At 43.3% G+C, this 18,469-nt stretch overlaps 1 protein-coding gene across 4 annotated transcripts in view; it reads left to right on the forward strand.

The window, feature by feature from the left end:
• The window catches only part of LOC126190763 (hemicentin-1-like), a 1,169,490-nt gene that overhangs the window by 901,583 nt on the left and 249,438 nt on the right, over positions 1-18,469 (forward strand). The window lies entirely within an intron of this gene.

Genomic DNA, 18,469 nt, shown 5'->3' on the forward strand with positions numbered 1-18,469 from the left:
TGTTACTATAATTTCTAAAGAAATTCCTACATCATTCGAATCAACATCCGAGAAATTAACTAGTAAATACCACATCTGTAGATCCTTATGAGATTTTCATATTTCATCTTTGCAAATTTGGAAATATTAATTCGATTAAGCATTACTATGAAACTCTGGAACCTGCACAAACACAAGTACTATTAGCTTTCATATACGAGGAAAACACAAAAAATATTAATTCACTGTTGCCTGCATTGTTATCACTAATTGATACCGCAAACGTAACTAAATTATTATGAATATTATATGAGAAAAAAATTCAAGCGAATAGTGACTGCGAACAACTGAGTAAGAGAAACTAACAACGGAAACTGAAATTAACAGGTTACGATCGCATCGTCCCGTGTTATATGCTAACCAATTTCCTGTCGATCAAGACTGCACATCCGCCGTGTTGTGCATGTGATGTCTTCCGCAGCTACTTCAGTGGTGTACGTTCATCTAGGCGCCTGGAGAGCTACGAATTTGGCAATTTTCAATATTTTTGAAGTACTTGTTGTGCTTATTAGCAGCTAAAATTCTGGCATTGTGTTTCTTTTGGGATGTTTTCTTCCCTCACAAAAAATTTCAGGACAAGTTTCGACTTGTCATATTGGACGGTTGCTCTGTAAGACATTCAGCTGTCTGTTACTCGATGCTTTTTAACGTTCTACCGCCCACACAGAAACCTGCTTCACATATTTGCACATCGCGTACAAAGGAGAAGACCGCGTTAGCTTGGCTGGGAGGTCGAGGAAAGTGATTGTCGAGTGTGATTTGAAACAGTAGTTACAGACAAGCTAAAACGAGTTAAACATTTAAGACGGTAACTGGCAGAAACAGTGCAGACTTTCAATACTTTAGCGTTCCTCACTGTGCCATTCACGCTGGAATAACCACGACATGCCTTTTACACAGTTATGGCGTATTTTCAGTGGCGTCACAACAGCAGGTGTAGTTGCGCTGCGCCCGACAACCAATCGCCACGCGTGCTGCGCGGTCGCTTCTTTACGTTAAGATTAAGAGCATAACAATGAGCATAGCATATTTCTCCAACTTTCCAAACAGCGCACACTTTGCTGCAGAGAGAAAGAGGTAGTCTTGTATCATGTGTGGAACACCTAACAAACGTAGGCTAAACTTGATTTCCAGAAGCCCGGAGGCTAAGTTTTCGATTTTATACCTTCTCTATTCACTGACGTAATTTTAGTACGCAAAATTGTTACCTCGGTGCTCCTTGACATCTCGCCTCGTTTCATATAACTCATACCTTCCTCCCCTCTCTCCCTTCCGCTCAACACTACCCGCACTTCCCTTACTGTGCATGAAGAGTGTGAAAGCCTTCCTTTCTCCGCTCAGCCGTACTACAAACATGGAGGTAATAACGTCCTTCTGATTGCGGAGCCTCTCAGGCAGCTCCTTTCTAGCCCCCCACCCCACCCCCGCCCAACCCCCTCCCACACGCACACACACACATACACATATATATATTGACACCCACAGACAAGACACCTTTCCGCAGATGGAACCTCATTCGTGGAAACAGACGCAGCTCCCTCGCTCTTTCATCCAGGGCTCCCCCCCCCCCCCTCGGCCTAAACGCGTCTGCTATTGGCACTGCTCAGACCGTGGCGCAGCGCGTTACATGAGAAATCCATCGCGCTTCTTGCCCTCGGGCGGGCAGGGGGAGAGCGCCAGGAATGTGCGCAGGTTTTGCCACATATATAACACTGTGCGCCGGCCGTGGAGAGTGGACGTGGCATCGCAGAGCCGCTGGAAATGAGCGCCTGCTGCTCGTGACGGAAAGCGCGCCTGGAAATACTCCAGCTGGAGGTGGGGGTGGGGCAGACGGGCGCAGGGTGTCCCGTCCCCCCCTGCAGAGAGTCCGCACGACCGTCGCAACTTTTCCGGCCTCGCCTCTGAATGGCCAACGGTGTCCTCGCAGGATCCTTTTATCGTTCCTCTATCTCTTTTCCATTTCTGGAGGAAGTTTAGCATCAGTACGCTTTCTACCAAACGAGCAATTACAGGAATATCTAGGCAGAAATGCAACCCACTTTATCTCTTAAAACCGGCCACACAGTCGACCAATTGCAGGGTCCTGAAAGCTCCATCACAATACCGTATTAAAATATTCTTCTTACCGACCCAGCAAGACGTTCTCATGAAATTTCCTACAATCACGCATTTACAGGATCTATCGCAGTTTATATGTAAAACTAACACGGTAAAAGTATGCGATAACAGAAGCAAAACCGTTTCAGTAAGGATGGATACACAAACTACCTCTTTGCGAGATAATTTGGAATGTGTGGTTAATACCAGCCACTGACTTCAGTATGAAATATTGTGCTAGCAATATAAAGGTACGCTTCATAGCCGGCCGGTGTGGCCGAGCGGTTCTAAGCGCTTCAGTCTGGAACCGAGCGACCGCTACGATCGCAGGTTCGAATCCTGCCTCGGGCATGGATGTGTGTGATGTCCTTAGGTTAGTTAGGTTTAAGTTGGTCGAAGTTTTAGGGGACTGATGACCTCAGATGTTAAGTCCCATAGTGCTCAGAGCCATTTGAACCTTTTGTCGTACGCGTCATTAATCTTTTCGATTAAGTTCCATTGTATTGGACTTTAAATTCACCCACGGTCCTTGCTCAACGAGCGGCTATATGATGCGACTCCGGCACGTTTTTCTGCTGATGGAGACGATATTTACTAACCAAAATGTTCCACGACAGATAGGTCGAAATGTGCCTGTATCTTGATCTACAACATCACCTGACCCTAGTCCCCTTGATTTTTCATTAATGCATCAGTCCTGAAGTGAAATGTGAAAAACATAGTGCAGCAATTTGTACAGTCCTGTCAAGCTTTACGAAGGTTTCTGTAAAAATTCGTGACTCACAGAAGAGATGAGTGCACTATTACATCAAAGTGCCTAAACGACAAGTGGAATACCACCTTTAACAAATTACAATAGACGATCATAACGCACGAGGAGGTATGTTAGCATTAGTTCTATTTTTAATACACGTAAGGAGCGATCAAAAAGTTTCCGTTTGAAGGCGTTTCTGCAGCGTACATGCAACGTAGCGCGTCTCCTATACAGGTGTACAAGTACCAACATATATGCAAGGGATTAATGTGGCATTCGTGTCTTTCCGACATGCTTGCGGTAAATGCGCACATGTGAACTACGGAGACGTTGTTACCAAATTCGTCCAAACAGGCCTAACGTGCTGTTATTCTTTTCTTGGCTACTGAAGGACAAACAAAGGTATCCCTCGGAGAATGAGGAATGTGTATTGAGCAACATGTCCATCGAAAACCACCGTTGTGAAATGGTGCCCCCAAGTTCCGTGCTAGTCACGATGACACATCTCCCGATATCACAAATGTAATGCAGAAGTCACGTCAACTCGAACAGGAGACATTCTATCAAACACTGTATAGGCCTGATCTCTCCCCAGGTAATTTTCACGTCTTCGATCTCTTAAAAAGGCCTTGAAGGGTAGACGATTCCTGTCGCACGAGGATATGAGGCGGATAGTTGCGGACTTCTTCAAGTAGAAGGACATGGTGTTTTATCAAGCGGCTATCTTCAACCTCGTGCGTCGATGGTGAAACCTTGACGTCTCCTCTCTATACCTCTTTTGATATTGATAACCTTCCCTTTTGCAACAAACTATGAAACCTTGCCTTAGGATTTCTATCTCTTGCTTAATAATAACAAATGAAATCTTCCCTTTGAAATTTATTCTCTTTCTCTATGTTCGCATACAAATTTAATTGCTGCTTATTAAAAGTGATCTTCTGATTATTTCGACGAAACATAGAATGTGTCGTCGTCGTGGCCCTCAGTCGTTATCTGCAATAACCCAAAACTGTTCCTTACCTTTCTTGCTGTTACTGGATCGCCATGTGACTGCTACATCAAACTGCGACATGAATATACTTACTCTGTTATACTATAATCTATTAGCTGCTGGTGGGCTTTCATAATAAGTGGCTGTATTTATTACCAAAGCTGACGTTATTCTTTAATAGCAAAGCTGAAGTTATTCTTTAATTAATTTGACTGAAGTTACGTAATACATAGTTAAACTTTTTCTTGACAACAATAAAATTTTGCAAAGTTTTACGTTGATGGTTTTTGGGATGGATTATAATTAGAAATGCAATATTGCTGGCAAAAGTTAATTATATTCTGAATGAAATGATTTTACAAACATTCAAATGGGACTTACTTTTTACAATAATCTTACAACTAGCAATGCGCAAACATACCTTCAGTAGTGCTGAGTTTCTCAAAAAAAATAATACAATAATATTAGTTCCTCTTATTATAATAGTTAGCTGATGTCTCTGTAGATCCGTTTATAATCTCTTGTACATCATAGCTGGTGGCTGGCCGGCACACCGCTCCTCTCAACCTCTCGCTTCAGACCTGCTACCGACTCGCTTCACTTCTCGCTTACTACTGACTTCCTATGAACGCTAAAGTGCCGTTTCACCTGCCAACAATGCTTTCTGGTGCAGACAATCCATGCTACCATTACAAAATGTATCAATGCGCGGTCTTTCCCGCTCTTTTCTAAAAATGTATCCATACGCGGTCTCTCCCGCCCTTTTAAAAATTATATCAATTAGGTGCAGACATTCCCTGCTACCACAATTATTTCCAACATGACAAATATTAATCATTCCTACTTAATCCTATTAATAAAATATAAACATCTTTCATAAATTGTGATTTGACAATAAACGATGTAAATATACACGTCTTACAATGGGATAATTGCCTCACGCCGATTTTGCCCAATTGGCGTGCCGGTTGTGGACTGTACACCATTCGGTATAAAAATTTGTATCACCTCTTATATTACATATAAGGCACTGAAGTTGTGTTATATTAATTATTAAGGTAAGCAAAGGATCGAATTTGAGCCCACTTCACTATTAATTATTACAAATTATTATACTCAATGTACAGGGTGATTATAGGTAAAGTTAAACTTTTAAACCGCTGTAGAAATAACACCACTGGTCATAATGACATCGAATTGCAACGAAATATTATCGGAGAAGGGGGAAAAGGTATGGCAGAAGAAGAATAAATAGTTACAAAATGTAGCAATAGATGGTACTGTAAGCAACATAATTTAATAGTGGTCGACTACAAATGACAAATGAATAATACAACAATGCCTAAGGTGTGCGTTCGACATTAAACAAACTGTACTATTGCTGGCAGGTCAACAGGAAGCAACTCGTGCACATGGGTAATTTTGAATGGATAGCAAACGAGGATGTTTCGTAGGATTTTACGCACCACGCTGACGGGTATGTCCAATGTTCGGGCAATTCTCCGTGTTCTGCACGTTTGTACACCACCACTCGTCTCCTCCAGCTTTGCTGTGGCCACTCCTTCCACTGACGTCGAATCAATTCGTTTCCTTCCTCTGCCAGATTGCACACCAGAAGAACCCGTCTTTTCGAATTTCCGAATCATTTTCTCTAGACCCAAGGCAGTCGTCGGACCAACGCTTTTTTTTTTTCAAACCCTAAGGTGTCTGGAACTTCTGCAGAGCGACGTGTGCACGGTTATCATTCTTGTAATACAGCTTTACAAGCAGAGGGCGATCTTGCATTGAGACAGTCATGGCGAACGTCGCAGACGCGAAAGGAGGAAAAGCCGTGAACCCGGCGTGTTTATACAAACTTCAATGGGTCGTGCGCATGACAGGTGCAGGTGTTTTCATTTCCGTATACTGACACATACAGCGCCATCTATTTATCAATTTTCGCATTACTTTTTTTCTTCTGCCATACGATTTCCCTCTTCTCTGATAACATTCTGTTGCACTTTGACGTCCTTATGGCCAGTGGTGTTATTTCTACAGCGTTTTGAAACTTTAACTTTTACTATAATCAGCTTGCATATATTTTTAAATTTTGGGATTTCGCTACAGAATATTACAGCAAGCTCAGCGACAATATATAAAGTCGCGGAGAATAACATGTCTTTATAAGGACGACGGCGTCAACGACAGAGTAGCCATCAATGCCGGCGCACTGCAAGGGTCGCTGCTTGGTTCGATCCTGTATTAGTTGACCACAGCAGACATCCCACTACACCGCATGTGAAGTCTAGCTTCAGCACTGACGACAAGGTTCAAATGGCTGTAAGAGCTATGGGACTTAACATCTGAGGTCATCAGTCCCCTAGACTTACAACTACTTAAACCTACCTACCTAATTACTTAACCTAATTAATTAATTAATAATTTTTAAACCTAATTACTTAAACCTAACTAACTTCACACACATACATGGCCGAGGCATGATTCGAACCTGCGACCGTAGCATGACGACAAGGCCTTGTGCTTTAGGAGCCTTATTACACAGATGACGTAACGACGACTTCAGATGGCGATAAATCAACTACATTATGCAACATAATTAAATGGGGAACTACTTCGAAATACTGTAATGGTCTCCCATTACTACGCCGAAGATTGAAATTTGGCTTAAAGGTGCCCACAACCTATCTCAGCAACGCTGCAAAAGCGTGGTTGCTCTTCGACGTCACCATCGGGCTCAACGACGCTTCAAGCAGCGAGGTGTCAAAATGGTTCAAATGGCTCTGAGCACTATGCGACTTAACTTCTGAGGTCATTAGTCGCCTAGAACTTGGAACTACTTAAACCTAACTAACCTAAGGACGTCAGACACATCCATGCCGGAGGCAGGATTCGAACATGCGACAGGAACGGTCGCTCGGCTCCAGACTGTAGCGCCTAGAACCGCACGGCCACTCCACCGGCGAGGTGTCAACACATGTTAAAGAGTGCTGGAGCGTGAAATTTCATGTGACGTGTAATGTGGCTTAATGATAGCACATTGACACCAAATTTCGGCACAATTCAGGCTAAGGCCACGGTGGACGTGAGAAGGCTGGGAATGTCGTCACACACGTCTTACCCACATTTCACACCGTCACTTGTGGTCTTCTTTCGACTGGTGTCAGAACAACGATATTCAGTATTGAAACACCTCTGTTATATTATGGATGGAAAAGAAAACTGTTTCACACGCACTGACGCATAGAATCGACAGAAAAGGACCTAGAGGATGCCCTGAGGTGTGTCAATGAAGCCACTCCACCCCTCGGGTCGTTTGTTCCCACACATTTGGCGGTCGAAAACTATTGCTGGCTGTGCGATGAAGGGCAGGATAATGTTCTTCACAACCTTCGACACTGCTGACACCCACAGGACGATTCATCCCTTCTCTGAGCACACAGATGTGCAATTCCATAGAACGTAATCACGCCCCTTTGGAGTTCAGCCTGACATGAAATTTAGCCCAGAATTACCTCGCATTCTATAACAAGTCTACGTGTTACCAAAACTATGTACCTACAAACTTTTATCCAACTTGTATGCTAACCATTGACGCCGGCCGGTGTGGCCGAGCGGTTCTAGGCACTTCAGTCCGGAACATAGCCGCTGCTACGGTCGCAGTTTCGAATCCTGCCTCGGGCATGGGTGTGTGTGATGTCCTTAGGTTAGTTAGGTTTAAGTAGTTCTAAGTCTAGGGGACTGATGACCGCGGATGTTAAGTCTCATAGTGTTTAGAGCCATTTGAACTATTTCTTTGCTAATCATTGACTAAACAGAATCTAATTTTACCTGCAGCTGGTGGTGAATACAACTTATCTTTATATTAAATACGCAACTGAAGTAAAACAACTTTCTGGCCCTAATCAAAATTTCCACTTACCTGGAGTCTTGACAACGTTGTTGCATATTTTCGAAAGCACTACAGCGAACAGCAAGCAGGCAGAGGCTAAGCTATATTTCTATTTCTAATTATATGTTCAAATGTTTATGTACCACATGGTGCAATGTGGTAATGGGTAATAATAATCCTTCTTGAAACAGGGGGATGGAGGGAGTAATAATCCTTTGAAATGACCGTACAACGGTTTAACAATGAAGCATGTATTCAAACCGACAGAGTAAAACTTCGCGTGATCTTCACACATAATATTGTTCTGAACAGCACCGTGCATAACAAAATGATCTATGATTTGTACAGGTTACATTTTATAAAAGAGGATTTCTATAACAACCGGAGTACTCAATCAGTTGATAGGTTACAGCATGGGCCAGGGAAGTCGGGTGGTCTCTCTCTCAGCTCTGGGCCAGTTAAATAGCTGATAGTCTTTCCGATTAGCTGCACAGTGCTGCAGTCTTACCTCAAACTTCTTCTCTTCAAAAATAATTATATTTTTCAAAATTTGTGTTATTTCCGTCTCCCTATATATATACGTCTATTACACCTACCACACTACTTCGAGTAACAATGCCTCAGACTGCCTGCGCAGAGCCAAAGACTGTATCACAAGAGGACCAAATATTGTTTAACAGTAACATAACTTGCTCTCTCTCTGGCGTGCGGATCGATAACTTGCAAAAATCAAAATGACATGCCCACCTTACAGCACTAATCGTAAAAACTGTAATTCTTAATCTACAAATGAACCAGATGCCGACGTAATGTTGCTCGGAACACTACCCTCAGACTCCAATAAAAATATCTCCACTTATACCCCTGATACCCCGCATAAAAAAGAAACGCTACTTAGGTAGTAGCAATAGGTTCTGCTAAATTTGCTAGCAGTAATAAATATATTTTAAACCATGCGTGATGACTGAAGGTAAAATACAAACTTTTAAAATTCCTTCTTCGATTGCAAATTTCTTACACAGAAATTCGCAGCAGCATCTAAACGATAGCCAATTCCCTCTTGACAATGGCTGAAGAGCACTCGGCCGAAAACACGGGGAGGTTTAGCCAATGGACGCGGCTGGAAACCCAGAAAGATTTCATTCAGTCTTACCCTAGCGAGACCATGCATTCATATCGAATAAACGTTCGCTGTGGTCAAAGAATTCATATTATACACTTAAGGGACGTCAAGCGAATTACCACATTACGACTTTGACGTAACATTATCACATAGAACCATAACTTCCTGAAATGCGCAATGAGCAATTTGTGTACTCTGTGATGTCACTCGCTAGACGGAATGGCATGAATCGATTGGTCTTATAGTCGGGCCTCGTCGCCTAGCGATAAAGCGTTTTCCGCCAAGCCAAGAGCTTGCAGGACCGAATCCCGGTAGGACCATAGAGTTTGCTGTCTGTGTTTTGACGTAGTCTTCACCTCTCAACGATGTAAGGACTCGACAGAAACAATATTTGGTTCGGGTTGCACCTTAAACTGTAGGTCTCCTTTCCCCAGCTGGATAAGTGGGGTAGGTTAGGGACACACTACTCGGTCATACAGTGTACACTTGAAAGATTTGCACCTGGCTATTGAACCACACGAAATTATTATTATTGGTCTCAATTATTGGTCGTTGTTGACTTGAGGTTCGGTAGTGAGTAACAGCACGTGGCACTGGAGCACAAATGCACAGCTAACACACAAACTTCAAAAAGTACAAAATCATTTCTACCACTGAGAACGATGTTAGTTACTGTACTGTATAATTATATGTATGCAAAGTCATTACCCGCCAAACGCTGTATACACAATTCAGTGCTTAGCTGAGCCCCAGAGAAATAGAAAGTGACAGTTTATTAGCTGTGATAAAAGGTTTAATTTCCACAGACTGCCATTTCGGTGTAACATGTTATGAAATATGGATGTGTTTGCATCTAAATTCCTTAGCAAGTAAAGTCTTGGTATACCTATCATCCATCTTCTCCTCTTCAAATATTTGCGGCAATTTTCGTGTGCCCGCTGTCGCAGAAATATCCACGCGATCGCCTCTGCTGAAAGGGGCCACCCAGGTAACGTGGCTACACACACACACACACACACACACACACACACACACACATACATACATACATGCACATATATATATACACGCCCACACAGACACACAACCACTAACACACACCCACATGCACTCACAAACTTGAGGCTTGTAGCACACGGTTTGATGAAGTTCAACAGCGTCCCCTCTACTGCTTGCCATTCAAACACGCCATTAACTGAAATGAAGCACGCCATTTAGAATATTGCAGCACATAAGCTGATTAACTGCGAAAGTTTTTGCCGCGGTTCTGAGGGGCCCGGAGGCCTACACTCGTTGTGGGGGGAGGAGGAGGAGGAGGGTGGAGGAGGGGGAGGGGAGGTAGATGTACGCCGTGGGAGGCTCTTCGGGCCGCAAATAAAGCGACGGGCCCGCTACTTAATTGGTTAATCCCACTTTATCGGCCGAGGCTCGTAAGTTGGTAAATACCTGGCCGACTGGCGGCTCGCCGGGCCTAGGTCGCGACCTGGCTCCATCTGGCCTTTTAAAACTTGCGCCGAGTTTTAATCGCGTCTGACCCCACTTAAAGTTGGCGGCAGACGGAGCTGCAGGTATTCAGGGAATAACGTATTTGTGCGACGGCCAACTACAGTAGAAAGTTTCGGGGTTTTTCGGTGTACCCTCCAGCTGGTAATCCACAAGCGCCTGAAGAAATAGAGTTATAAAGAACAGTTTATAACAAAGAAAATATGATCCGTCAGGTTCAGACGGTAGTGAACTGAGAGTACTATTTCCTCGAATCGAAGAGTGATCTAGAGTATGAACTGATGTCGCTATGTCGTTGACTTTCGCTTGCAAAGTGTAATTGAAAAATATTTCTTGTTACGTATAGAATTGCAGAAATGGAAAGGCGATATCAAACGAAGAGAAGTTCTTCGCAACTTAGGTACATTTGAAGACAAGAATACGCAGTTTCTTTTCTGTCTTTCTTTCCCCACCCTAGAATGCAGTATGATTTGTTGCTGTGTAGCCCCTAAAATGAAGGACTGTGAAATATTTTGGCTGACTAAGTACTTCCCATCATCTTGCACGGGGGCTGAGAACACGTATTTTCGAAAAACACAGAAAAGTATCTTTTATGACTGCCGCATCTGTACCCATATTATCGACGTCCTTGAATGAAAATGTTGGTGTACGAACGACCAACGCACGTAACTGGGAAGCCTGTGTTCAATTTCTATATGCATTCTTCACATCTTTTGTTATGTGTATTCCTTCGTATCGAAATTGGTGTGAGCAGAGGAGTCAATAAAGTTGACTTCTTTTGTTGCAGCTTCATACTTATTTATTTCATTGCTGGCCGCAGGCAGAGCGTCCTCTATTAGTAAGACTATGCACCTGAAAAATTATAGTAAACAATCTGATATTACTACATCAACAGCAATACGATGTGCTACAAATTACATACTATACAAAGTGTATATTACTCAGGGAACATCACTGTATTATTTCAGCAAATTTATTTCATTCTGCGGATGTAAGATAAAATGCACTGCAAGTACTATTTAGGTTTGTAACAGACTAATACTTCCTTCTGATTATCATATAAATCGATACTGCTGTAAACACGCAACATTCGAAACACAGATCTGGCTACGACAAACAGGCAATGAAGATAACATACCCGAGTTCCTGTACCTGAGTATATACTGTCCCGTGTCTCGGTATACACAATATGTCAAAGCGTCAGCTGTCCGTCGTCCCTTATGACGAATTCGAAGAAACCCTTCTAGGAGTTGCTGCCATACAACGAGGATTTAAATTTCAATTCTTCACTAATTCAAGGTGTGTGAGAAACACATTTAACTACCCTGTTATTATCCCTCATTGATTTATTAACCTTATTAACTATCCTATCAACACGAATTCCGATACTGAGAAACATACATATAAGAAAAAGTAGATTCTCTGCTCCCCACCCACTTTGGTTGAAGGGTGGTAATTTTATGGGTATAAATAAACAGTAGTCATAAAGATTTCATTCTCGATTTTTCATGTAATAAGCGTCTGCGGTCCCCAGTCATGATAATGAAAAGTCATAGATTTTAAATTACCTATCGAAAAAGTCAACTTCGACTCCATTACGCGTCATGAATTTTAGGATCGAATCGGTTGTCAGTGTATCAGTCCTTCCCCTTGTCAAGCAGTTCATACTGGAATATGAAATATTGAGAACACAGGAAAGGTTATTTCAAGTTGGGACATGTGTTTAGAACCCCGTCGGACCTCTCATTTTAGTAGCATTTTTATCGATTCTGAGTGTAGCTTCCGTGGAAATTTTACAGCAGATTTATAAACGTTGCCTGAGGTCTCTTCAGGCCAGTGGGATTTACATAATAGTGCTTTACTTGTTTTTTACTGTTTTCGTTGGACCATATGACATTGTATTGTATTGTATGTTGACCGCCGCAGCCGCAGTGGTCCACAACCCCACGACGACTACCGCAGTCCACTTCACCCCTCCGCCGCCCCACACCAAACCACTCTTTTAGTGTTACTGTGCGGTTCGATCCCCGGTGAACCCCCCCCCCCCTTTCCCACTCAGGGAACGTGTCACACCAGACGAGTGTAACCCCTATGTTTGCGTACGTGGAAAACTTGTTTGTGCACAATCGCCGACATAGTGTAGCTGAGGCGGAATGAGGGGAACCAGCCTGCATTCGCCGAGGCAGATGAAAAACCGCCTAAAAACCATCCACAGAGTGACCGGACCGCCGGACCTCGACAAAAGTCCGACGGGTGGAATCGTGCCGGGGACCAGGCGCTCCTTCCCAATCCGGAAAGCCGTACGTTAGACCGTACGGCTAACTGGGCGGGCACCATATGACATTACTCAGCGAATTATTTATGTATATCTTGCAGAGCACAGCAGCTGCGCTTGCATGTTTCCATTAGCTACCAGGCCAATGTCCCATGACGAGCAGAAACAGGCCACTGATAATGGTGCAGTTTTTTTCACCTTTTAAGATTTAAAAACGATATGTTGTGGTCCATGAGACAGTCTAAATGATGCTCACAGCAAAACGTATTGTTCGTCTCATTAAAAACCTCCTGGCTGTACTTCCGCGTCGTCTTATATATTATTTAAAATACAAAAGTATTGGAATGTCCGATGTTTCGGTAGTGTTGCAGCTGCCTCCATGAGGAAGTAGACTAATGTAGCTGGGAATGGCTGATTAAATATACGATTACTGCGTTTCTAACAACTACAGACGCCAAATTTACTTTGATTTTACTGCCCCAGCAATATCACTGGTTGTTGTTAGGAGAGAGGGAGGTGGTGTACTGCCGTCTGTGTGTGTGAATTCCTAAGGGACCAAGGTCATCGGTCCCTAGACTGACACACTACTTAAACGAACTTAAGTCTAGGGACAACACACACATCCATGCCCGAGAGGGAACTCGAACCTCCAGCGGGAATGGCCGCACGATTAGTGACATGGTGCCTCTAACCGCGCGGCGTACGTCCGTGAGGAAGGCCCCTAAAACATAACCGAAACGAGAGATGATTTAATAATCGGATTAGAGCATTTTAAGTATTTTATAAGATGACGTAGAAGCACACTCAGAAGGATTTTAAAGAGATCGACGCAGGCTTTATTTATACCTATAGTTCACATACGTATTCCTATTTCAAAAGCTAGGTTCTCCGGGAGTTACAATCTGCTGCATACAGAAGTAATTTTATTCCAAAGTACTCCTTCTCACATGGACTAATTTTACAGTAACTAGTTATGAGGTGTGAGTTTATTTTCTCTCTTTAGTGTCCGTACTAAACTTAATGGCGAGGACTGATCTACGTTAGCGCCATGATGTAACCTTAGTTCAATCGTCTGCATTGGTAACAATAAAGCTTAGCGAAAGCAAACCACGTAGTATGATATGCTCTTCCCAACAGTATAACGCAAATTAAAGAAATAATGAGGAAATTAGTGCCTTCATACAAGACTAGAGTGTGCAATTTCGCCAGTAAATCGGTGGAGCAGTGATAAAAACAAACACCGTAGGGTATCGTGTATGTCACGTATGTATGTATGTCACGTATGTCACGTATGTATGTATGTCATGTATGTCACGTTTCGAATGATACGTGCTCCCTGAGCTATTAAATGCTGGATAGTGAACACAAAAATAAGTTCTCTGGAAAAGCTGTCCCGTCTAACAAGGACGAATGGAGTGAAAGTTATCTAAATCGGTCTGACTCTGACACGTTGGCTTACCTGGTAACTTCAAGAGTCGATACTAAACTCGGTGGTGCAAACAGTTCTATACTGTCGCCATGGCATGACATCAACGTGCAGTCCTCTGCGATGAAAATAACGCAGCCGGGTTGCAGGCAGAACCACGAACTGCAACAACTGCAGTATTCTAACCAAAGGATCTGAAGCCATATGTAAACTCTAGTATATCATTCACCTCTTGTGTGCTCTTTCAACAGCAACTTACCTAGATTACGCTACTGTTCCGTTCGGTAGACGCGGAAGTTAACATTATACGGTAAAGTAAAAAACCGTGTGTTATGTAAACTTATTAACGCCGTCAGACTTCATTTTCGTCTTGGTAAATGTACATATTAATTAACTTTCTGTATGACTCTAGCAGATGTAAATCTCAATGTTCATGTGATTATAAATTCTATGCATACTTTAGTATAGAAAAACTAGTTGATATACAATATATTTATGCAGTGCGTAAGCAATTTCCGTTACGAAGCAAGTGTTCCAAGAGATGAAGGCGACCCACTCGTGAATTGTAAATGAAGTTTCCAAATAAAAGTGTTCCTAGGTTCCACACGACATCAGAATGTATTTTCCAAAACGTGTGCTCTTCCGCCTTACAACGATTTACATTTATAACTTAGCACATTTTTCGCTAGGTAACATGCTATCAAATCTACAGCTATTATCTTTGAAAAATATTACCTTTAAGAACAATGAAAAATCCAGTAACATGAGAATTTCTCCATGAAAGTTGCGCAGCGCTATGTTTCCCAGGAGCCTTCTCAAATAAATGACAGATGTGACAAGACAGGTGCCACCAGAACAGACCGAAACAGATCAGTGAAAATTCCCTTAAAGCAATAATATTGTATTTCTTTGGTACATCACGATAGAAAGGTGCAATCGAGGATGCCCAGTGAATGACGTGCTGCAAGTCACTTCCGCATTGGATACGCCCAACGAGAATACAGAACTAAATTATTCATCGTCGTGTGGAAATTACATGAACATAGATTTATACATTAATTAAGTTCTTCTAAGACTATGGCACATGTAAATCTTACTGTTTGTGGCATTATAAATTCTACATACTGTGTCAATTTTAGTACAGAAAAGTAGTAACTGTACAGTATACCTTACGGTATCTCATCCTGCTCCATACAGCAATACAAGTTTGGTTACACTGGTTACCAAAATACATTATAGTAGAAAAGTTCTAATTTGAGGTACATAAGCCGCCTGCAAATTTTTCTGTTTCCAAATTTGTAACACAAGACATTTGTTACTCTAACTACACAAAATTTCATGATTTGTAAGGTACGTTTATAGCCCAGCGCAAGGATGTGACACGATTCGGTAGATGGCCTAGCTGTGGATCCCCAATGCGGAAAGTAATAATTCTTGGTATTATTTTATCTTGTACACCTGATTCACACAATATCATCGATTTATACCTACGTACTCCATCTCCTCTATGAACTACTGTGAAGTTCTCTGCAGTGGGTACTTCCCATTGTACAAGTTATAGGGGTTTCTTGCAGCTCCATTCACGTGTAGAGCGTGAGAAGAGTGATTGCGCAGACGTCTCTGCGCGCGCTCAGATTTGTCTGACCTTCGTGCGGACAATACAAGATACGCTTTCAGATGGTAATAGGAGAAACACTGATAGAAATAATATAAGTTGTTCACGTAAGCCTTTTGTCACCATAAAATCTGACAGACTTCTATCCTGACTGGCTAGAACCTGCACGTCAATCACGATATGACATCCTTTGGTTTTTACGTCTGTTTCTATGTCCAGAAGAAACTGAAGCTGGGTAATATCTTGAGAGTCCTATTTCGGAGATGGAATGTACATGCAAAAATTGACGAGTAACGTTTACTGACCAAAAGGGAAACTATGTCGGAAAAAATGTAAATTGTTTTGTACAAAATTTTTGCGGCACACAACGTTTTCCCTAGTTCAACTCAAGTCCGTTCTCAACAAGCGTTGTCGAATAGATGCATACAACGCCTGACTGTTTGGGCGGGATAAGGTTGTATGCTCGCTACTATGACCATTTGGGAGAACGAAAGGCCGGCCGCTGTAGTCGAGCGGTTCTAGGCGCTCCAGTCCCGAACCACGATGCTGCTATGGTCGAAGGTTCGAATCCTGCCTCGGCCATGGATGTGTGTGATGTCCTTACGTTAGTTAGGTTTAAGTAGTTCTACGTCTAGGGGACTAATGACCTCAGATGTTAAGTCCCATAGTGCTTAGAGCAATTTGAACCACTTTGAGGATGAAAGTCTTCTTTGCAGAAAAGAACACAGATATCCCTGGCAACCCATCTGTGCAACCCATCTCCCTCCCTGTTAGCCAATGACGTCCGTAAGTTAGTTCTTAACACAACTCGGATTGATGCCATATTACTCATCTGGGACCGGACCGCAGCGACGCACGGATGCACGCCAAGACCGTAGGATCCTATGCAGTGCCGTAGGGGACCGCACCGCCACTTCCCAGCAAATTAGGAACACTGTTGCTCCTGGGGTATCGGCGAGGACCATTCGCAACCGTCTCCATGAAGCTGGGCTACGGTCCCGCACACCGTTAGGCCGTCTTCCGCTCACGCCCCAACATCGTGCAGCCCGCCTCCAGTGGTGTCGCGACAGGCGTGAATGGAGGGACGAATGGAGACGTGTCGTCTTCAGCGATGAGAGTCGCTTCTGCCTTGGTGCCAATGATGGTCGTATGCGTGTTTGGCGCCGTGCAGGTGAGCGCCACAATCAGGACTGCATACGACCGAGGCACACAGGGCCAACACCCGGCATCATGGTGTGGGGAGCGATCTCCTACACTGGCCGTACACCACTGGTGATCGTCGAGGGGACACTGAATAGTGCACGGTACATCCAAACCGTCATCGAACCCATCGTTCTACCATTCCTAGACCGGCAAGGGAACTTGCTGTTCCAACAGGACAATGCACGTCCGCATGTATCCCGTGCCACCCAACGTGCTCTAGAAGGTGTAAGTCAACTACCCTGGCCAGCAAGATCTCCGGATCTGTCCCCCATTGAGCATGTTTGGGACTGGATGAAGCGTCGTCTCACGCGGTCTGCACGTCCAGCACGAACGCTGGTCCAACTGAGGCGCCAGGTGGAAATGGCATGGCAAGCCGTTCCACAGGACTACATCCAGCATCTCTACGATCGTCTCCATGGGAGAATAGCAGCCTGCATTGCTGCGAAAGGTGGGTATACACTGTACTAGTGCCGACATTGTGCATGCTCTGTTGCCTGTGTCTATGTGCCTGTGGTTCTGTCAGTGTGATCATGTGATGTATCTGATCCCAGGAATGTGTCAATAAAGTTTCCCCTTCCTGGGACAATGAATTCACGGTGTTCTTATTTCAATTTCCAGGAGTGTATGTATCTTCCATGTTCCACACACCTCTCATGAGCGAAGCGTGTTGCTGGGCAATTCCGCAAATGAATCTGCTACACACCCGCCTTACGAAACAATAAATCGTCCTTTACAGAGCCGAGTAAAGCTGCAATCTTCGTGAGAGGCCGGAAGATCGTTTTAGCACAGTGTTTCCCGAGAGTACGGCCTATCATCGAGGAAATATAGGGTAAAAACGCATTTCATCTGAAGGAATTACTATCTTCTTCCCCATCACATACCTGCATTCTAGGTTTTATCTTGAATGCTCTTTCGCTTTAAAATGCTCTTGAGGTATGTGCACTCTTCTTGCAAATTATCTTTATCAGAGATATAATGCGCCTGAAGGGTGATGGCAGCTACTGTCATGAAGATATACATTTGTATGTGTAGGTTTACGGTATACGGCATGTCCTAATGTGCCATCAACTTTACGGCGAACATCCAAAAAGGGGAGGCAGCGTCATATTTATTTACATAGCATTTTGCCAACGCAATCTGACTATAAAAAATCCCTACAAAAGACTGGCCCAGACAAACATTAAACTATACCTTTCACAAATCACTTACCTCACAAAAATCTTCGTTACTCGAACTACTGCAATACAGCGAGCGCCACTATTGCCAGCTAAATAAAATATTCAAACTACAGAAGGCACTAACTACTGATAGGCATAGTTAGCAATTGAAAGATGATAATAGAGAACAAACAATGTATTTACCTTAACAGTCATAATATATATAGTAGTTCATAATATCCAGTATTACAAATTATCAAAACTCCGCCATCTCTCTCCCCACATCCACCACTGCTGGCGGCTCACCTCCAACTGCGCGACGCTACGCGCTGTTCACATCCAGCTGCCGCTGCCCAACACTATAATGGCAGACAACAATGTAAACTAGCCACAGACT

The sequence above is a fragment of the Schistocerca cancellata genome, chromosome 6 (genome assembly GCF_023864275.1).
Source record: "Schistocerca cancellata isolate TAMUIC-IGC-003103 chromosome 6, iqSchCanc2.1, whole genome shotgun sequence".
Taxonomy (NCBI): Eukaryota; Metazoa; Arthropoda; class Insecta; order Orthoptera; family Acrididae; genus Schistocerca; species Schistocerca cancellata.